Source organism: Pseudopipra pipra, chromosome W (assembly GCF_036250125.1).
Source record: "Pseudopipra pipra isolate bDixPip1 chromosome W, bDixPip1.hap1, whole genome shotgun sequence".
NCBI classification, from domain to species: domain Eukaryota; kingdom Metazoa; phylum Chordata; class Aves; order Passeriformes; family Pipridae; genus Pseudopipra; species Pseudopipra pipra.
In genome coordinates, this window is record NC_087580.1 from 7,116,922 (window position 1) to 7,138,663 (window position 21,742).

Here is a 21,742-nt window from a genome sequence, read left to right on the forward strand (position 1 = left end):
GAGCTCATGATGGAACTCCTAATTTAGAATCTAAGAATTCCTCCAGTGTCCAGCACACCAAATACCCTCAGGGCTTTTGTAGCAGCTGGGGAAAGGACCAGGCTGCTTTCTGAGCAACCTCTGCTGAGGAGAAGGCAGAAACTGAGCTCCCCAGGCTCTGCAGGAAAACTTCATCTGACAGTTGCCCCACAGAAATAGGCAACTAGGCTCAAGAGTCACAAAAAGGGAAATTTAGGACCAGCTTACTGAGGCAGAGGCTTGCAGGGCTCTCGGAAGGGCTTCAACGCTGTCGCTTGGCTGCTGGACAGTGGCTTCCAATCTGCTGTTCTCACTTGCAAAGCTTAAGAAGAAATACAGCTCTTATTACCAGAAAAGCCAATGCCAGACAAACTGTGCTAAGGAACAGAAGCCACAGCAGAAGTGTCCTTCAAAATCCCACTGACTGTCCCCCTGTTTCCACCCAATCCCCCAAAGCCACAGACCCCTCGCTTCACTGGGTTACTCTCTTACTGTTGCGCGTCTTCTTCCAGGAGGTCCTGCAGTTTCTGGGAGGAAGTTAATGCCTCTCTTGTCTTGGCATCCAAGGCAGTCTTCAAGTCAGGAACACAATGCTCAGACTGAAGATGCTTTCCTTCCTCCTCCTGCAGCTGTAAAATCACGGGAAGAATCCACAGTTGTCAGGGGAGCTTTTCCAGAGAGGAGCCAGCTGCTGCTGAAGAACTCAGGTGCTGCATGTCTGTGTGCATCCCCTCTGCCCAAAGAACTGCAACCCATTCAAGTCCCTTCAAAGCTTCACTTCTACTCCCCAATGAACACAATGAACACTGTTTTATCCGATTTCAGGATGGATAGGAAGCAACAGGCACCCCCAGGTTTCTCCCTGTGGGGACAGGCTTTCCATACCTCCGCGTCAGCCCTGTCCAGCTCCTCCTGCAAGCGCAGATTATCTTCCTCCAGGTGAGCCTCATGGCTTCCAGGAACCACAAGAGCACTCCTAAAGCATGCAAAATTTCATCGGAAACATGTCTGACCCTGCATCAGTTTTCCCCTGCTTGCTCCCAAAACAGCTCTTCCCCCCTTTCCTACAAGCTCCATGAAAGCAAAGCCAAGTCCATGGAAGCATTGGAGAATTTCTCTTACAAGGGGCCTCCCTAAAGCAGCCTCAACTACCAGCTCAGGCCATGCTGTTCAGGGCTCCTTGCACTGCTCTTCAAAGTCCCCCCAGATGCGGCTGCACAAACTCCCAGGGCAAGCCCTTCGACCCCCTGACCATCTCCATGGCAGGAAGTTTTCTCCTTCTGTGCTCGGAGCCCCTCGTGTCCCCTGGGACAGTGTTGCTTCTCTTTCCCCCAACGCTTCCCTTCAGAGCACTGAACGCCCCAACTCTGCCGTGCCTTAAACCCCCCTGGCCTGCAGAGCAGCCACGCTGCTGAGCTACTGGCAAGTTTCCCCGGGGCTCTGGCTCTGGGTGTGGGGAGGGCACCACAGACAAGGCTTTCTTGCAGACCTCAGCGGGCAAAGGACAAGAGCCCCTGAGGTACGAGAGCAGCCAAGGGCAGACCTGCATTCACCAGTCCCACGGGGAACTGCTTCCACGGGGCTGCTCCTTCTTTTTCCCAGCTCATTGCCACGCCCCTCGTCTGGGTCACACTTGCAGACTACCCAGAACACCCGGGGGCTGTTTTGACAAAGCCCTCACCTTTCCCCCTGGGCTTGAGCAGGCCTGTCAGCTGCTTTGTTCACAAGGCACTCCAGAATCTCCTCGTGCTGTTGCAAGGCTGCAAGTTTCAAGGGGGTAAATCCCCACTAAAAGGAGAAAGAATCCCCATTAGAAAGACACAGACAAGCTCTGCAGCTGTTGGAAAGAGCAGCTTTAGCCACGTGCCAAGGTTACCTGGTTCTGAGCATCACTGTTGGCATGATGCTCCAGTAACAGCCCTGCTACAGCTGTGTTTTTAGAGAGGACAGCCAGGTGAAGGGCAGTGTTGCCCTCAGCATCTGCCAGATTGGGGTCGGCACCGTGTTCCAGCAGAACAGCAACACATTCTTCCTGCTCCTGCTGGACTGCCTGGCAACAACACACCAAAAGGGAAAGACTTTTAACTTTTCATCCCCCTCTGTCACAACTCCCTCAGCTCCTGAGTGCTGCCATAGAAGACCATCTGCAAAGATCAGCTAACAGAGGCTGTGCCGTGCCCATTGCAATAGGTGTGTTTCTATGGCCCTGCCCTGCAAGGAATCCTGCCAGACACCTCCCCTTTAACACCCCAGCACTGAGCCCCACCTCCAAGCTCAGAAGGCATTCCACACACCTTCATCAGGGCTGTTCTCTTGAAGTTGTCAGTGAGGTTGGGCTGGCTGTTCTTTCTTAGCAGATATCTGACGACATCTGCATGGCCATTGGCTGAAGCCAGATGTAGAGGTGTCCTAAAAATTAAACAGACGCTCTTAACCCAGACAGACAAAGGATGAGCCCAAGCTGTGTCTCTACCCAGCACCCTGGGGACCCTGCCCGGACTCTGCTCCTGCTGCTGCTGCTGCTGCTGCTGCTGCTGCAACCCTGCCCTGATGAGCCAGAGGGCAGAAGAGAACAGGTGAGGGCTGAGCAGCTGCAGAACAGCCCTGCAGAGAGAGCACGGTCAAGGGGCAGGTGGGCAACACGCGTTTGCAACAGCGCTGGAGCCCGGCCGGCAGCTCGGAGCAGTGAAAAGCTCAAGAGTTCCCTGTCCCAGCTGACAGGGCAAATGTCACTTTTCAAGCCTTGTCCCTAAGAGAGGGCTGCCGAGGACTACTGCAGCTTGGCTCAGGAGCAGCCAAGGTGTGCCATCAGCGTGGCCCAGAACTCACCGCATCTCCTGGTCTGGCCTGTCGATGCCGACTACCTTGACGTACCAGCGCCAGCGCCTCAGCCAGCCCAGGTCACCGCGGGCGGCCGCGCGGTGCAGCCTGCCCAGCCCCTGCTCCCGGAGCTGGGAGGCGCTGCTGGAGCTGGTGGCAGCCCAGGGCTGCCCACTGGGGCTGCTGGAGGGCGACTGCCGTCGCTTCTTGCTCAGAAGCCACGGCATGGCCCTGCTTGGAGCTCCCAGCAGCAGGAAGGGCAAGAAGGCCCCGGCGGGCTGCCGGGAGCCAAGTGGGGATGAGGAATGGGACGGGGCGAGGTTTAGGGGGAGGGTGACAAAGGGGACGAGAATAAGGACGGGCACAGGGTATGAAGCACAAGGCAGACGAGGTCGCCCTGCGCAGTGGTCGTGGCCTGCAGCTGCCAAGACGGCGATGCAGGCGCGCAATGCTCCCCGAGCGGGATGTGCTGCTGCTCCCCGAGAGGCTACAGCAGCTCTGGGCGCCGGCTGCGGGCACCAACAAAGCCGTGCCCGACTGGCGCCTGTGGCGTCACAATGGCTGGTGGAAGGCTCAGCACGTCAGCGTGGGGTGTGACAGAGGCCACGGGGCAGGGTGGGGCCGGGCGGGACAGGGCAGGGCGGGGCAGGTGTGAGGGCGGCCCTGCTGGGCCTTGTGGGAAGGAGGCGGCCTGGGCCTTGTGAGGGCGGCCGTCGGGAGTGGGCACTGCCCCGCCTCAGGGCGCCCCGGGGCAGGGCCCGGGACGCTCCCACCGGGCCGCAGGCTGCGGTAGGCGCTGGAGCAGCTCCCGCATCACCCGCTCTGGCTTTTTGCTTCAGCCTGGAGCCGGGCTGCCTCTGGACACACTGCCATCAAATGAGGCTCAGGACGAAGTGGGGCCACCACAGCTCTCAAGAAATGCCCACCCAGCGCTCCAAGCCCGCCAGGCCAGAGTTCCAGGACAATTCCCCAACTCCTTTGTCTTGTCCTTTGAGCAGGCCTGTCAGCTCAAAGAGCAGACACTTCACCTCCCTTCCCCTCACAACTGCTCTCTCCTGCTGCTTTGCCAGATGCCAACAGTGAATTTCTGCTCTGCTGCTCCACCAGCCAACGGGCAGCACACAGCAGGGCAGGAAGAAACTTTCAAACACATCTTGTCCCACTTTGTCCCAATGACAACACCAAGTGTTGGAAGGACCACAAGTTCTGCACCAGCTTTCACAGGGGAGGGACGCTACAGTGGACTGCAAACAGGCTGAAGAAATTTCCCTTTTTTTCTGCAGGCTACAAACCAGTCTGCTTCCCTCAGGATCAGGGATTTGCCTGTGTTTTAAGGCTACCAGAAGTTCACCCACTATCTTCTGCCCAGAACACAAAGAGGAGGGCTCGAAAGCACTGCAAGAGTCTGGCAACTGAGTAGCAGCAATAGCTCACCTGGAGGCCATGATCTTAACACCACTGTGCTTCAAGCCTTCACGGAGGAAGGGCACACATTTGCCTGGCCTCTGGGACAGGCTGAAGATGCAGCTGTGAGCAGAGCTGAAGGGAGCAGAGGACAGCTCTGGCTCGGCCTTCAGGCCTGGCTTCTCTTTCAGCCTTGAAGATGTCTGCCAGACTCATATGCACTCTGAGCAAGGGCAGAGAGAGAAGTCTGAACTCCCGGCCCGGGAAGAAAGCCTTAAGAAGCCTTCAAAAATATGACTCTTCTCATCCCTCCCACCTAGGCCCAAAGAGCTCCAATTCTGTCACCAAACGCAGCAGTTCTCCTCAAATGTCGGGACAGTTGTGGCAGCCGTGCCCTTTCTGCCAAAGTTGGACAGGTCCCCACCTGTCCCAGAGGCAAGCAGAGGGAAGAAGAGGGGACAGCCTTGGGATGGGGGAATGGGAGAAGCAAAGCCAGCAGGGGGAACAGAAGAAAACGAGGACACATCCTGGAGTCTTGATGGCGCCTGCCGTTGGTTCTGGCGGAGGAGCCCCTCTATGCTGTGTGTGCTTTGGCACAGGCTGCACTGTGGGTATGGCCCTGCTCTGCTGGTGGCCACTGCTCACCCTCTGCACAGAATCACGGAAAGACTAAGGTGCTCTAGTCCAAGGCCTGTTCTGGAACAGGGTTTCCTAGAGTCAGTTGTCCTGATCCCTGAAGGTTGGGAAAAGCCAGGAAAGACATAGGCAAAGAAGACATTCAGTATTTCTGCTTTTTTCCTGTCCTGTGGAACAAGCTCCCCCATCTTGTTGAGAGATGGGCCCACAATTTCCCTGCTTTTCCTTTTGTCACCTACAGACTTAAAGAAGTCCTTCCTGTTGTCTCTGACATCACTGGCCTGATTCAGTTCCATTTGGGCTTTGGCTTTACCAACTTCATCCCTGCATGCCCAGATAATATTTCTGTTTTCTTTCTTTGCGTCCACTCTCTGTAAGCTTCCTTTTTGTGTTTGAACAAGAAGCTCCTTGTCAAGCCATCCATGCAGGCCTCCTGGAATTTCTGCCTGATTTCCTGCTTTTTAGGATGAAACTCTCTTGAGCTTGATGGAAGTGATCCTTGAATATTAACCAGCTCTTTTGTGTCATTGTGCTTTGCAAGGTGTTGCAAAGGCTGTTAAACCCAACAAGTATGGAAAGGGGGTTTCGATGAGAAGAAAATTAGTAGGTGCAAAACCAGGATGATGGTTATTAGGATGATTAGTAGGATCAAACCCAGGATGAATGGGCTCTGTCTGTAGCACTGGGCCAGATTCAGTGAAATTTACCAGTAACACAGTTCCCTGTGGCACAGCTGCTGGCATGTGGAGCACAAGTCCTCACTGCTGTGTTAACTTATGAGCCTTGCAGTCATTCAGCCCCCAAGGACAGCTCTGTTTGTGTTCACAGAGATCCAATGACAGTAAGAATCCCTGCCCAGCCTGGTGTTCAAAGGAGTTGACAGTGTAGAGATGGGGGAAATACACTGGGGGATTTGTTCCCCAGTGTCACGGGTTTACTTGTTCTAAAAACCCGGACGGGAATTTTTTTTCCCCTGCTGCCTGTGGGGGAGGGATGTTGAATGGGGAGGACAGTTTTCTGCCTTGGGTGATTACCTACCCAAAGGAGCTGGCTGGCAGAACTACATTCCAGCCTGACAGCTCTCCCTGGGGCTGGGGGGGGGCGTGAGGGGTTTTTTTCTCCCCTCCTCTCCTTGGAAAGTGGCACTTCACTTTTTGCCTTAACGGAGGCAAGGGGTGAGTGTGTTGGAAAAAGCTCTGAGGCCGTTTTGCTCTCGACCTGGTCATCCATCTAAGAGAAGGTCACTCTAAACAAACCTACGTCCTGAGGACCTCGCTGCCACCGTCCAAGCTCGCTCGGCCCCGGCAGATGAACCTCAGGATTAAAGGGTGGGCTCAGTTCAGCGCACACTGTGTCTCACCTAAAATATCCATTGCTCAGGCTCGAAGGCCTTACCTGCATTTGCAAAGCCCTGTATCACCAGCGCGCTTGTAACAAATGTGGGTGGAGACCTTTCCCAAATCTTCATTTGTGAAGACTGGTCATGATGAGATGAGGGGATTGAGTCCATCATCAGCAAGTTTGCAGATGACACCAAGCTGGGGGGGAGTGTCCATCAGCTGGAAGGCAGGAGGGCTCTGCAGAGGGACCTGGATAGGTTGGAGAGTTGGGCTCATTCCAGCGGGATGAGGTTCAACCAGGCCAAGGGCCGGGTCCTGCCCTTTGGCCACAACAACCCCCTGCAGCACCCTGGGCTGGGGACAGAGTGGCTGGAGAGCAGCCAGGCAGGAAGGGACCTGGAGGTTTGGATTGACAGGAAGCTGAACATGAGCCAGAGTGTGCCCAGGTGGCCAAGAAGGCCAATGGCATCCTGGCCTGGCTCAGGAACAGTGTGGCCAGCAGGTCCAAGGAAGTGATTCTTCCCCTGGACTCAGTGCTGGTGAGGCCACCCCTGGAGTGCTGTGTCCAGTTCTGGGCCCCTCAGATCAGGAGGATATTGAGGTCCTGGAGCAGGTCCAGAGGAGAGCAACAAGGCTGGGATAGGGACTCAAGCACAAGTCCTGTGAGGAGAGGCTGAGGGAGCTGGAGCTGTTCAGCCTGGAGAAGAGGAGGCTCACGGGAGACCTCCTCACTCTCTGCAACTCCCTGACAGGAGGGTGTAGCCAGGTGGAGGTTGGTCTCTTTTCCCAGGCAACCATCAGCAAGACAAGAGGGCATGGTCTTAAGCTGTGCCAGGGGAGGTTTAGGTTGGATATTAGAAAGAATTTCTTTACAAAGAGGGTAATCAGCCATTGGAATGGGCTGCCCAGGGAAGTGGTGATTCTATGGGAACACACACATGGAGATGGGAACACACACATGGAGATGGGAACACACACATGGAGATGGGAACACACACACAAGATCAAGCAGAGTAGCTTTGCTGAAGGGATTTATTGATCATTCTGGGAAAATGCCCCTGGGCTCTGAGGGAAAGCAGGGAGTTCTTCCAGGGATGATCATCTCTTCATGGTGCTGGAGGGGGACAGGGCACGGGTGTCACCACCAGTCCTGAAAGACAGAGCCCCAAATGTCACCCCCAAAGTCCACTGGAACATGAGAGGGGCCTTGTCCTGACCCCTCTCCCTGCAGGCACTGCTCACCTCAGACATCCAGGGATGCAGCCACACGTTTCTCACCAACAAGACCCACCACTTTCTCAACCACAGGGGGCTGGGGACAAAGACAGGCTCAGAGACACCCTGGGTGCAGTGGGATGTATTGGGAGCCTGGGGGAAGAAATGGGATCCTTGGGAAGGTGCACTGGGGTATACTGGGGCAGACTGGGATGGATTGGGAGTGTCATGGCCATGTGAGGGGAGGACCCGACTCAGGCAGAACTCCTGGTACCCACCTGAGCCATCTTCAGGATCCCAACGTCCACTAAATGCAGCTGGAGAGAGACCAGGAGCCCTGGCTGGTCACTGGGATGTCCCCGGTGCCAGGTGAGGGATGGGGGGACCAAAGTGTCCCCCAGTTCCCAGACTGGATGCCCTCCAGTCCCCCCGGCCCACTCACCTCCCGCAGATCATTTTGGGTTCCTGCCAAGAGTGCCTGGGCAAGGAGAGCAAAGGGTTAAGCAGGATTGGCTCCTGTGGGGCTGGGGGAGGGACACGGGTGTCCCCAGCCCCCCCAGCCCAGGGCTGCCCCCGTCTGAGGGGGAAAATCCCTTCTGCTCCCCCTGCTCCCACTGCACCCAGTTTCACCTCCAAGCCCTGTGCCTGCAGGGCCCAGGGTGGGGATGGAGACAAGGAGAGCCAGGGGAATTCAGGGCCTGCAGGGAGGGGGGGAGGAGGTTGGGGGGGACCCAAAGATGCTGAACTGGGGGGAACTGGGAAGCCCACGGGACTGGGATTGGGGTGTTGAAGGGGCCCTGTGTAGGGTGCAGGGGAGGGGAAAGGAATTCAAGTGTAGGGACATGGGGACTGCAAGGGAGAGGCTTGGTGGGGACAGGAGGAGGAGGATGGAGGAGGACAAAAACGAGGGCACTGGGAGATGGTTGGGAGTGGAGAGGGAGGCAAGGAATGGTCTTGGGAGGTACCAGGGCAGTGGCCTGGGTGAAAGGCAAAGGTCTGGAAAGAAAAGCTTTGGGAATGATCAGTGGGAGGATGTTTGGGGACCCTGGGTAGGACACAGAGCAGATCCTGGGGAGGAGATGCCTGAGGGGACCAAAAAGGATGGGATGGGAGGCCCAAGGGGTGGGATTTGGGAGCACCATTAAAAGAAACAGGTGGGGGCCCTCCCAGCAATTGACAGTGGACCTCCCTTGTCAGGGATTGCTGAATGGCTTCCTGCTGTTGCATCTTTCATTTCTTATCAAAAATCACCCAAATAGTTTTCAAACAGTGCCTGCCAGTGGAGCTTGAAGGCACTCGTTCCATCAAAGCCATACCTGTAATTCAGAGGCATAAATAGAGAATGTAGATTTGTCTCTTAAGGTGCTCTCTCATTTCTACTAGATGTCAATTAGCATCATGTAAAACATGATCATTAAAATTGAAAACTCTTACCCTTCTATTTCCCTTTGAAAAATAATTCTGCTCTTAAAACTCTCACTTCTGTTTGATTCATTAAAATCCAAATGAATGTGTGTACTAGTGGACACAGACAGGGCTCCCTCACAGAGAGGCCCATGAAGTATGGGCTGGATGAGCAGACAGCAGGCTGGTTGAAATCTGCTGGCCGGGGTGGTGATCAGGAGTGCAACATCCAGCTGGAGGCCAGTGATCAGCAATTCCTGGTGAACATCTTCATTGATGATCTGGATGATGGGATATAGTGCTCAAGTTTATTGGAGCTGATGAGTTTACATTCTGACTGCAAGGAACATGTTTTCACATCTGAAGCAGGGGATGGGAAACCAGAGACTCACTGTGAACACCCAATGATTTCCAGAGCCTTTCCAGAGCATTTCATTCAAATCCGGGAATTTTGGATTAAAAAATCACGGTGCTCCTCCATTACTCTGGAAAGGGACCCTGGTCTGTCAGGAGTGAGGACATTGCTGAATCTGAAAGCTGGAGAAGACAACAAGAAATGTGCGACCCTCCAGAGGATGAAAGCCCTGGATGAAGTTGTCAAGAAGTTCAGACCCAATGCCTTTCGAGTTTTACGGTTGTGTCTTAACATTTCTTGTAGTTTTTCCCTTGTTTGTCCCCTGAAATTGTTTGATGAAAACTCCCCTTGATGTCTGTATCCTTAGACCCCGCTCCCCCATTGGCCAAAGTTTGCTGCATTGCAGTATTTCCCTTTTGGCCACCCTTTCCCTAAAATGGATAAACCCTACCCCTTTTTCCCTTATCTAGTTACACTTTGCATGCTGGGGTCCCATCTGGGGTGCCAAGAAGAGCTGTGCTTTGGTACCAATTACCTCTGCAGCTGCTCATATGCCTTCATAGGCTGCTAAGATTTCCTTCTCCTCAGGGGTGGAATTGGCCTCAGAACCTCTGTAGCTTCGGTTCCAGAAACCCAGTGGTCGCCCTCACGTCTCACCAGGCACCTTTGGCCAGAGGCTCCAGGAGGGACCTTTATCTGCAGCTGCAGAGTAGAGCACATTCTTTACCTCTGTGTCATGGTTTGAGATAGCCCCAAAATCCAATTCCCTAGCTCCATCCCCCCTCCCACATCTCAACCTAATGTGAGATGGGTTTTTCCAGACAAAACACACCAGACTCAAAGTGGGGGAAAGGGAATATATTACGACTGTACAAATAAATATAACATCACATTATACACATGATCACAAACTATCTCTACCATGACATATGGTATTTACAATGATCAGATCTCTTCTCCCCTCCAAATAAAAGTCCAGGAGGGAAAGAAGGACAGATCCCTTCCAGTCCTTAAGCAGCAGCATCTTCTGAGGCAGCAGGTTGTCTGTCTTCTCCACATGCAGCAGCTGATAGCTGGCTTTCTTCCAGCACTCAACGAGGGAGATATCCAATCTCCCTTGGCCCCATCGCCTCAACCGAGGGGTCTTCCGTGGGCTTCGTAACCCCAGACAAGGTCGTATCACCACGTCATATCACGAAGACACGGGGGGGTCTTCGTGACGGTCTGGTATCTCTTGCAGGAGACTCAGCTCCTTCTTGCAGGGCCTCTGTGCCCTGCCTTCAGGCTGCCACTGCGGCAGCAGTGCAAGGGGGGGGAGCCAAGGTCAACTCCCCCCGCATTCCATCTGGCCGTCCCGGTCCAGCTCCCGGGACGCTCTGAGCTTCTCAGCTCCTCTCTCTCTCCGGTGCTGCATACTCCAAGGCTCCTCTAAAATAGGAGTCCATGTCCCTCTTCTCCAAGAGGGTCTCCAAGGGAGTTTTGGGGAATCTGGTATCAGTCTTACCCCAAACTCTGTCTCTCAGCTGCTGGCTCTCTTTCTCCTGGCTCTGTCTTCCAGGAGTCTTCTCTGCAGTGCTGCATGTTGCTTCTGCTGCTTCTCCAGTTCAGGTCTTATCTCTCTGGCTCTCTGCCACCGTTTCTCTGGTCAGTCCCGGCTGCTGTCTGTGCCCATGGAGAAAAACGTCTCCCAGCATAACTACAGGCACCTAGCCCAGCTTTATGCTGTTCCAGGTCCCTGCAGCCCCTAGCCAGGGGCTGGGAGGGGGCCAGAGGCCCCAAGGGGCTCAGAGCCCCTACCTCGTGGCTCACAACATGGCCACCTCTCCTCAACAACCAAAAACTACAACTCTTCTCTTCCGGTCTGGTTGTGATATGTTTACATTTCTGCAGGAGCACCCATTGGGCAGAACTTCAAAACTTCTAAGGGTTTCCACCCCTTGGGGTCTACCACTTCTTTTAGCCTCTGGGGGAAAACAAGGTCCAAACCATGACAACACTGGTCCTGTCCTGACTGCTCCAACAGCCACGGCATGTGCAATCTCTTGCTTGATCTGCCTGAAAGCTTGTTGTTGTTCAGGACCCCATTGGAAATTGTTCTTTTCACAGGTCACAAAGTAAAGAGGGCTCACCATCTGGCTGTACTCTGGGATGTGCGTCCTCCAGAAGCCAATGGCTCCCAGAAAAGCTTGGGTTTCTTTCTTGTTTGTGGGTGGAGCCATTGCTACAATCTTGTTGATGACGTCTGTTGGTATCTGGTGTCGTCCATTTGCCATTTCACCCCTAGGAACTGGATCTCTTGGGCAGGTCCCTTGACCTTACTCTTCTTGATGGCAAAACCAGCCTTGAGGAGAATCTGGATGATCTTCTGTCCTTTCTCGAAAACTTCTTCTGCTGTGTCCCCCACACAATGATGTCATGGATGTACTGGATGGATGGATGGGGGTCACAGCATCTCGGTTCCTCCGATACTGTTGCCTGTGTACAGTTGTCGTGGCCGTTGGCACTTCTTGTCCCCAAAGCTCCAGCGATTCCTTTCGTACAACAAGGGGACCAATGCAGCACCACCTCTCCAATTTTAAGTAGCATTTTCGCTGCCTTCACCACTAGGATCATTGTCGCTGAACAATGTAGGGATGGGTTAGAGCTGATCTTGGAGTCTTTGCTACGAAACCTTGAAGGCCACCATTAAGGAAACTGGTTACTAGGCTGTGGATGTCGAAATTAAGGAAAGGAAGCAATTTGTTCCATCCATCTGAACGGTCCCTTACAGGATGTCCTGGGACAGGCACAAAACCAGCAAGAATCAGGAATAAAATTAGTAAAAAGGCCATTGTTATTATTTTTCTTTCTCCTTGTTCCTAAACAAAGCTATGTTTAGATAAACAAAATCCTCCTTGGCAGCTCTCCCAGGAGTGTCCCAAAACAATGGTGGATGTTGACAAACAAACCTGCTCTTGGCAGCTTTCCCAGACAATGTTCCCACAACAAAAGCAAAGGAACCAAAACAATCCCACTGCTGACACCAAAACCATCTGTAGCCGGTTGGAGTTGGCTTCCTGCCAAACCCCACAGACTACAGAAGATTACTATGTGTAAATTTAGGGTAGAACTTAGGTGGGAGGTTCCTGTGCCACAGAGCTCTTTCCCACAGTTTCTCTTGGAAAAGAATGGAGTTCCACAGCTCATTGCTTCCATTTCAATCTTTTTGGCCTTTGACCACTCTGGAAAATCTGTACCAACCTGATGAGCAGAAGTCTTGGGCTTTACCACAGGTGTCTGGGTGGTGTTCTGAGAGCCAGACTTCTGCTCAGTCCCAAACTGATGCCAACATGTCCCAGGCCAGGTGAATCCAGAAGTGGACTTGCAGCCAGAACTCCGCTGACAGCGCTGCTTGGGACTGCAGATCTGCTTCTGTGGCGCTCCAAAAAGAGCTTGGTGTTGGCCACTGCAAGTCTCTCAGTAGCTCTGAAACATTCACAAGCACACACAGAGTCATCTTTGGCAGGAAGGCTTTTGCAAAGTTCCCCTCCACAGCCTTGGCTACTACTCGACTTCTAAAAGCCAAGGGCATGAAGAGCGTCCAAAACAAGCACATCCTTTGATCTGAGCTTGTTCACAGGGCCTGTTTCTAAGAAATCACACCAAGTGCAAGGAGCAGCCAGTGTCACCTCCAGAAGAACTCTGGCCTACCCTGGCCTTCTCAAGGAAAGCTCAACCCTCAGACCCGCTGCCAAAACAGAAGCCAAGAAAGAGCCGCCTTATTTTGGATTCACAGAATCCAACTCTCTTCTCCCAGAGGCCTCTCCTTATTCAAACAGGAAAGGGCACAAGATTCATCTTCTCTGTCACCCACGGCATGAGGAGAGGAGAGACTGGCAAAAAGACTGCCTGCTAAAACAACCTCAACTTGAAAAGACACCAATAATGCCAGAGTGGTGCTGCTGTGGGGTTACTGCTGGAACTCTAAAGAGAAAGGAAGACAGGTCTGAGGAAGGGAAGGCTCTGAAGGAACTTTCCCCACAAAGATGCCACGTTCTGCTGTCACACCTGATGCTGGCCAGATGTAGAAAAGGGATTTCCAAGGAAAATGCAGGAGGAAAAAGGAGTCTGTTCTTACCAGTCCAAAAAAGCAGGGACTTACCTTTCCAGTTTCTTGGCGAGGCTTTTTCTGGTTTTGGCTTCCACCAGATACAGCTCTTTGTACTTTTCCACTTCTGCCTGGGTGGATTCCTTTTGAAAAGGTCTTTCTGCTTGGTTGCTTTTTGTCCTTCCCAGTGCACGTTCCAGATCTCTAATTCTGTCTTCTAACTGTTTTTTCAGTGAGTCCACATGACTGGCTCTGATTTCTTCTAAGGTGTCCTGGTGGGCTGCCTGTGCCTGAAGGAGACAGTGCACCTTCAACCACCACAAGAAAAAGAGAGCTCTGCCCAGCACAAAATTGCACACACCCAGTTCCAAGGGCCCAGCCTTACTCAGAGAGGAGGCTCTGCCTCCTCACTCCCAGCAGCAACCCAGGCAGAACCCAGGAGCTGCCAGGGCAAACAATTCTTTGCAGTGGGAAAGAAGCCCAAATGAGCACTCTGCTTCAAAGCTACTAATGAAGAGACACTGGGTCTGTAGGACAGGGCATGTCCAAAAGGATTCTTCAAAGACAAGAAGAGCTTCCACCTCCACCTCCACCCCCTCCCTGCCATCCCTGGAATTTCAGTGACTCCTTTTCTGAGCACCTTCCCCCCTACAAGGACAAAGCAGCACCTGTAGGTCTGGCCATGACAGCTGGAAGTTGCCAAAGCCATTCAAGGATGAGCAGTGAGAAGCAGAGCAGCGCACAGAGATCCCCCCAAGCACTGCAAAGTGGGAATCTGCCTTGGGCAGCCTTTGGATTCAGGGACCTGCCGCCACATTCCACACCCATGACAGCACTCCTGCCCAACCAGATTGCCTTCTGCCACTGCCTTCAGCAAAGACAGAAGCTAACCCACAGAATACAGGAGAAAAGAAAAAGACCAAAACCATGGCCACAAGAGAAGTTTACGTAGCGCCTGTGGACACTGGGGAGAAATTCACTTACTTGCAAAAACTCATTGACTTCCTGGAGTTTTTGTCTTATTTCCTGGTCTGCTTGTTCTTCCACCTCTCTTTTGCACTGTTCGAGTTGGCTGCGATCCACCACGTTGGTCTCCAAATGATGGTGGAGTTTTGCCAGCTCTTCTTGCAGCTGGCATTTGTCCATGGCCAGGTTCTCACACTCCCCACGCAGGGCAGACAGTTCTTCTTGCAAAGCCTGATTTTTGGCTTCCAGCTGCGTGCACTGTTCATGTTCCCTGTCCAACTGCTGGGAAAGTTCAGCAACCTGCAGACAGAAAGAACAAAAAAGGAACTCAGTGTGGTGTAAAGGAGGTGAATTCTGGGAAAACCCCAAAAGGGGGTGCCCAGGGAGACTTTATTCATCATCTGCTGGCTCAGGACTAGACACAAAGTGCAACCAGGCTTTTCTTTTCCAGCAAGAACAGCTTTCCCATCATTTGCCATAGGATTCCTCAGCTTCCCAGCCTTTTGGAGTTCCTCATGCAAAAATGCTCCAAGGTTCTGGACTCCAAAGGAATGACTGCAAAGGCAGGAAGCCATTCTACAGGGATGCCTTCAAACCCAAGCGTGGCTCTGACAGACGCCGCTTCAGCAACGGATCCGAGTGACGAGCGGAGAAGGGATCAGAGGTTCTGTGCCACTGCTGCACAGGCACAGCAGCCTCAACAGCACTGCTGGGAACAGTCCTTCTGGCTCCCCGCCACAGGATGGGCTGAAACAGCTCCCCGTGAGCAAGAAGGGACAGATTTTCCCCTGGGAGGCCCCTGTCCTCCTTGGGCCCTGGGCAGCAACAACACTGTGGAGAAAAGCCAAACCTCAAGTGCCTCCTGCTCAGCTCGTGCCTGAGACAGGGCTCAGGGGCTGATGGTGCCCTGCCAGTGACAGCGCTGTTCCTCCCCTCTCTGCCAGGGCAGCAATTCATCTGGCACACCCAGAGGACGCTGTCACAGCCTCCCTCCAGCTGCAGCCAGGCCTGAGCTGGGCCCCACTGCTCTCAGCCCACGGACGTGATGTCCTGCCAGGACGGCAGACCTGCCCATCCCTCAGGCCCAGCCGGGGGATCTGCACTCTTGGCTGACCCCGCTCACTCTCAGGGGACCTGTTCTGCTCTTCTTGCTCAGGGCCTGTGGGACGGCTCCCTGGCCCCTCAGCTCACGCACCCTGCCAGGCTGGCTGCCACTCCTGGCTTGCCCCTCCTCTGCAGGACAGCCTGGCCTCCATCAGCCCTTACACCTACTGCTTTGCCCTCAACATTTGCATCTTTCCCCAGAAGGAGAACTACCTCTGGATTAGTTCGAGTCATCTCCCACTGGAACAGCAGGAGGAGCATTAAGAAAAGCCCATCACATCCAAAATGCAGCCAAGGGAATAAAAACATCCACATGACAAGAAATAGAGGGAAAGCATCCCCCAGCTTTCCAAAGAAGGAACACCACAACCAAAGAGCCCCACCCAGAGCACAGCTCACCTCTCTTTGGAATCTTTCAACTTCCTTGACCTTTTCAGAATATCTCTTCTTCATTTCTTCCAGCTGGGACTGACTTCCTTTCTCTTCATTAACCCGGAGTTTCCTCCTCTCTATCCTCAGAAGCTTTTCCAGCCTGCACAGCAAATTAGTCAAGAAAACCATGAAACACAGGAAGAACCAGCCTTTCCCCCACGGTCTCACAGAAACAGCACAGACAGCATCCAAGCCTAGAATGGCTTGGCTTGGCAGGGACCTTAAAGATCATCCAGTTCCAAGCCTCCTGCTCTGGGCAGGGACACCTTCCACCAGACCAGCTTGTTCACAACCCCATCCAACCTGGCCTTGAACACTTCCAGCCATGGGGCATCCACAGCTCCTCTGGGCAACCGGTTGCAGTTCCTCACCACCCTCACAGCAACCAATTTCTTCCCAGCATCAAATCTAAACCTACTCTCTTTCCATTTGAAGCCATTCCCCCTTGTCCTCTCACTACCTGCTCTTTTAAATGCACTCTCTTCATCCTTCTTGTGGGCTCCCTTCTCACCCCAAAAGGCCACAATTAGGTCACCCCAAAGCCTCCTCTTTTCCAGGCTGAAGGGTTGCAATTGTCCCAGCCTTTCCTCCTAGCAGAGGTGCTCCATCTTTCCAAGCACCTTGGTGGCCTCCTCTGGGCTCAGTCCAACAGCTGGAGGTCCTTGCTGTGCTGAGGAGCCCAGAGCTGGATGCAGCCCTCCAGCTGGGCTCTCCCAAGGGCAGAGCAGAGAGGCAGAATGCCCTCCCTCCACCCGCTGGCCACGCTGCCTTGGACGCAGCCCAGGACACAATTGGCTTTCTGGGCTGCGAGCGCACATCGCCGGCTCATGTCCGGCCTCTCCTCCAGCCCAAGGGCTTCTCGGCAGGGCTGCTCTGCCCCTCTTCATCCCCCAGCCTGCACTGATACAGGGGCTGCCCTGAGCCACGGCCAGCAGCTTGCACTGGCTCTTGGTAAACCATCAGCAGATTGCCATGGGCCCACTTCTCCAGCTGGACCAGGGCCCTCTGGATGGCATCACCTGTGTCAACCACACCCCTCAGCTTGGTGGCAGCTGCAAATTTGCTGAGGGCGCACTCCAGCCCTTCCTCTGGATCATTAGTGAAGACATTAAAGAACACTGGGCCCAATCCAGACCCCTGAGGGACACCACTCGGCACTGATGGCCCTCAGCACTCTGAGCCATTGATCACCACCTCTGCATGGGACTGTTCACCCAATTTCTTATCCATCTAACAGTCCACACATCCAGTCTGTCTCTCTCCACTTTGGAGAGAAGGATGTTGTGTCAAAGGCTTCCCAGAATGACAGGGAGATGACATGGGCAGCCCTTGTCCACTGAGGCAGTCACTCCATCTTAGAAGGCCACCAGGTCGGTCAAGCAGGACTTGCCCTTGGGGAAGCTGTGCTGGTGCTTCCAATCACCTCCCTGTCATCCACGTGCCTTGACAGAGCTTCTAGAAGGATCTTTTCCATCACCTCCCCAGGCACAGAGGGCAGGCTGACAGGTTGGCAGTTCCCAGGGCCCTCCTTTCTACCCCATTCAAAGATGGGCACAGTGGGGTTCCCTTTTTCCCCTCACCTGGGACTTCCCCTGACTGCCACGACTTTTCAAACATCAAGGAGAGTGTCTTGGCAACTCCATCAGACCCTGGTGGCCAATGGAGGGCAATAATGCTGGCCAGATGGAGAAGATGGATTCCCAAGGAAAATGCAGGAAGAAAAAGGAGTCTCTTATTACCTCTCCAAACAAGCATGGACTTACCTTTCCAGTTTCCTGGTAAGGCATCTTCTGGTTTTCACTTCCTCCACATACAGCTCTTTGTACATTTCCATCCCTCCCTGTGTTGCTTCTTTATGAGAAGCACTCTCTTGTTGGGAGTTTTTGATCCTCTCCAATTCACTTTCCACATTTCTAATCCTTTCTTCCAACTGGATTCTCATGGAATCACAATGACTGTCTTCGATTTGTCCTAGTGGGGCCTGGTGGGCTGCCTGTGCCTGAAGGAGACAGTGCACCTTCAACCACCACAAGAAAAAGAGAGCTCTGCCCAGCACAAAATTGCACACACCCAGTTCCAAGGGCCCAGCCTTACTCAGAGAGGCGGCTCTGCCTCCTCACTCCCAGCAGCAATCAAGGCACAACCCAGGAGCTACCAGGGCAAACAATTCTTTGCAGTGGGAAAGAAGCCCAAATGAGCACTCTGCTTCAAAGCTCCTAATGAAGAGCCTGTGGACACTGGGGAGAAATTCACTTACTTGCAAAACGAGGCTGACCTCTTGTAGCTTTGGACTTCTTTCCTGGTCAGCTCCTTCTGCCACCTCTCCTGTACACTGTTCTCTTTGGCTGCCATCCAGCACCAAAGTCTCCAAATGGTGGTGGAGTTTTGTCACCTCTTCTTGCAGCTGACATTTGCTCTTCTCCAGTGTTTCACACTTCCCAAGCAGAGTGGACAGCTCTTCTTGCAAAGCCTGGTTTGGGGCCTCGAGCTGCATGCCTGTTCCAGGCTCCATGTCCAGCTGCTGGGAAAGTTCACCACCCTGGACACAGAAAAATAAAAGAAAAGGAAACTCAGCATGGTCTAAAGGCAGTGAATTCTGGGAAAACCTCTCAAGGGGGTGGCCATGGCAACTGTATTTATCATCTACTGGAAACCAGCCTAGGAAACACTTGAAAGATTCCCCGACAGAAAGAAGAAACTTTACACCTACTTAAGAATTTGGGAGACACTCCTGGCAGCAATACTTCCAGCTCCCTTGGAGCTCATGATGAAACTCCTCATTTAGAATCTAAGAATTCCTCCAGTGTCCAGCACACCAAATACCCTCAGGGCTTTTGTAGCAGCTGGGGAAAGGACCAGGCTGCTTTCTGAGCAGTCTCTGCTGAGGAGAAGGCAGAAACTGAGCTCCCCAGGCTCTGCAGGAAAACTTCATCTGGCAATTGCCCCACAGAAATAGGCAACTAGGCTCAAGAGTCACAAAAAGGCAAATTTAGCACCAGCTTACTGAGGCAGAGGCTTGCAGGGCTCTCGGAAGGGCTTCAACGCTCTCGCTTGGCTGCTGGACAGTGGCTTCCAATCTGCTGTTCTCACTGGCAAAGCTTAAGAAGAAATACAGCTCTTATTACCAGAAAAGCCAATGCCAGACAAACTGTGCTGAGGAACAGAAGCCACAGCAGAAGTGTCCTTCAAAATCCCACTGACTCTCCCCCTGTTTCCACCCAATCCCCCAAAGCCACAGACCCCTCGCTTCACTGGGTTACTCTCTTACTCTTGCGCGTCTTCTTCCAGGAGGTCCTGCAGTTCCTGGGAGGAAGTTACTGCCTCTCTTTTCTTGGCATCCAAGGCAGTCTTCAAGTCAGGAACACAATGCTCAGACTGAAGATGCTTTTCTTCCTCCTCCTGCAGCTGTAAAACCACGGGAAGAATCCACAGTTGTCAGGGGAGCTTTTCCAGAGAGGAGCCAGCTGCTGCTGAAGAACTCAGGTGCTGCATGTCTGTGTGCATCCCCTCTGCCCAAAGAACTGCAACCCATTCAAGTCCCTTCAAAGCTTCACTTCTACTCCCCAATGAACACAATGAACACTGTTTTGTCCGTTTTCAGGATGGATAGGAAGCAACAGGCACCCCCAGGTTTCTCCCTGTGGGGACAGGCTTTCCATACCTCCGCGCCAGCCCTGTCCAGCTCCTCCTGCAAGCGCAGATTATCTTCCTCCAGGTGAGCCCCATGGCTTCCAGGAACCACAAGAGCACTCCTAAAGCATGCAACATTTCATCGGAAACATGTCTGACCCTGCATCAGTTTTCCCCTGCTTGCTCCCAAAACAGCTCTTCCCCCCTTTCCTACAAGCTCCGGGAAAGCAAAGCCAAGTCCATGGAAGCACTGGAGAATTTCTCTTCCAAGGGGCCTCCCTAAAGCAGCCTCAACTACCAGCTCAGGCCATGCTGTTCAGGGCTCCTTGCACTGCTCTTCAAAGTCCCCCCGATGTGGCTGCACAAACTCCCAGGGCAAGCCCTTCGACCCCCTGACCATCTCCATGGCAGGAAGTTTTCTCCTTCTGTGCTCGGAGCCCCTCGTGTCCCCTGGGACAGTGTTGCTTCTCTTTCCCCCAACGCTTCCCTTCAGAGCACTGAACGCCCCAACTCTGCCGTGCCTCAAACCCCCCTGGCCTGCAGAGCAGCCCCGCTGCTGAGCTACTGGCAAGTTTCCCCGGGGCTCTGGCTCTGGGTGTGGGGAGGGCACCACAGACAAGGCTTTCTTGCAGACCTCAGCGGGCAAAGGACGAGAGCCCCTGAGGTACGAGAGCAGCCAAGGGCAGACCTGCATTTACCAGTCCCACGGGGAACTGCTTCCACGGGGCTGCTCCTTCTTTTTCCCAGCTCATTGCCACGCCCCTCGTCTGGGTCACACTTGCAGACTACCCAGAACACCCGGGGGCTGTTTTGACAAAGCCCTCACCTTTCCCCCTGGCCTTGAGCAGGCCTGTCAGCTGCTTTGTTCACAAGGCACTCCAGAATCTCCTCGTGCTGTTGCAAGGCTGCAAGTTTCAAGGGGGTAAATCCCCACTAAAAGGAGAAAGAATCCCCATTAGAAAGACACAGACAAGCTCTGCAGCTGTTGGAAAGAGCAGCTTTAGCCACGTGCCAAGGTTACCTGGTTCTGAGCATCACTGTTGGCATGATGCTCCAGTAACAGCCCTGCTACAGCTGTGTTTTTAGAGAGGACAGCCAGGTGAAGGGCAGTGTTGCCGTCAGCGTCTGCCAGATTGGGGTCGGCACCGTGTTCCAGCAGAACAGCAACACATTCCTCCTGCTCCTGCTGGACTGCCTGGCAACAACACACCAAAAGGGAAAGACTTCCAACTTTTCCATCCCCCTCTCTCACAACTCCCTCAGCTCCTGAGTGCTGCCATAGAAGACCATCTTCAAAGATCAGCTAACAGAGGCTGTGCTGTGCCCATTGCAATAGGTGTGTTTCTATGGCCCTGCCCTGCAAGGAATCCTGCCAGACACCTCCCCTTTAACACCCCAGCACTGAGCCCCACCTCCAAGCTCAGAAGGCATTCCACACACCTTCATCAGGGCTGTTCTCTTGAAGCTGTCAGCGAGGTTGGGCTGGCTGTTCTTTCTTAGCAGATATCTGACGACATCTGCATGGCCATTGGCTGAAGCCAGATGTAGAGGTGTCCTAAAAATTAAACAGACACTCTTAACCCAGACAGACAAAGGACGAGCCCAAGCTGTGTCTCTACCCAGCACCCTGGGGACCCTGCCTGGACTCTGCTGCTCCTGCTGCTGCTGCTGCTGCTGCTGCTGCTGCAACCCTGCCCTGATGAGCCAGAGGGCAGAAGAGAACAGGTGAGGGCCGAGCAGCTGCAGAACAGCCCTGCAGAGAGAGCACGGCCAAGGGGTAGGTGGGCAACACGCGTTTGCAACAGCGCTGGAGCCCGGCCGGCAGCTCCGAGCAGTGAAAAGCTCAAGAGTTCCCTGTCCCAGCTGACAGGGCAAATGTCACTTTTCAAGCCTTGTCCCTAAGAGAGGGCTGCCGAGGACTACTGCAGCTTGGCTCAGGAGCAGCCAAGGTGTGCCATCAGCGTGGCCCAGAACTCACCGCATCTCCTGGTCTGGCCTGTCGATGCCGACTACCTTGACGTACCAGCGCCAGCGCCTCAGCCAGCCCAGGTCACCGCGGGCGGCCGCGCGGTGCAGCCTGCCCAGCCCCTGCTCCCGGAGCTGGGAGGCGCTGCTGGAGCTGGTGGCAGCCCAGGGCTGCCCACTGGGGCTGCTGGAGGGCGACTGCCGTCGCTTCTTGCTCAGAAGCCACGGCATGGCCCTGCTTGGAGCTCCCAGCAGCAGGAAGGGCAAGAAGGCCCCGGCGGGCTGCCGGGAGCCAAGTGGGGATGAGGAATGGGACGGGGCGAGGTTTAGGGGGAGGGTGACAAAGGGGACGAGAATAAGGACGGG

The 21,742-nt window shown here is 53.9% G+C and overlaps 2 long non-coding RNA genes across 2 annotated transcripts; both read right to left on the reverse strand.

Moving 5' to 3' along the window:
* Positions 1 to 132: 132 nt before the first annotated feature.
* Positions 133 to 19,536, reverse strand: LOC135405924 (uncharacterized). Its single transcript, XR_010426100.1, has 3 exons — positions 19,443 to 19,536; positions 19,050 to 19,186; positions 133 to 340 (listed from the first exon to the last, which is right to left on the reverse strand). It is a non-coding gene; the product is annotated as an uncharacterized LOC135405924 (long non-coding RNA).
* On the reverse strand, positions 8,993 to 9,821 carry LOC135405744 (uncharacterized). Its single transcript, XR_010425994.1, has 3 exons — positions 9,728 to 9,821; positions 9,230 to 9,374; positions 8,993 to 9,118 (listed from the first exon to the last, which is right to left on the reverse strand). It is a non-coding gene; the product is annotated as an uncharacterized LOC135405744 (long non-coding RNA).
* Positions 19,537 to 21,742: the final 2,206 nt, after the last annotated feature.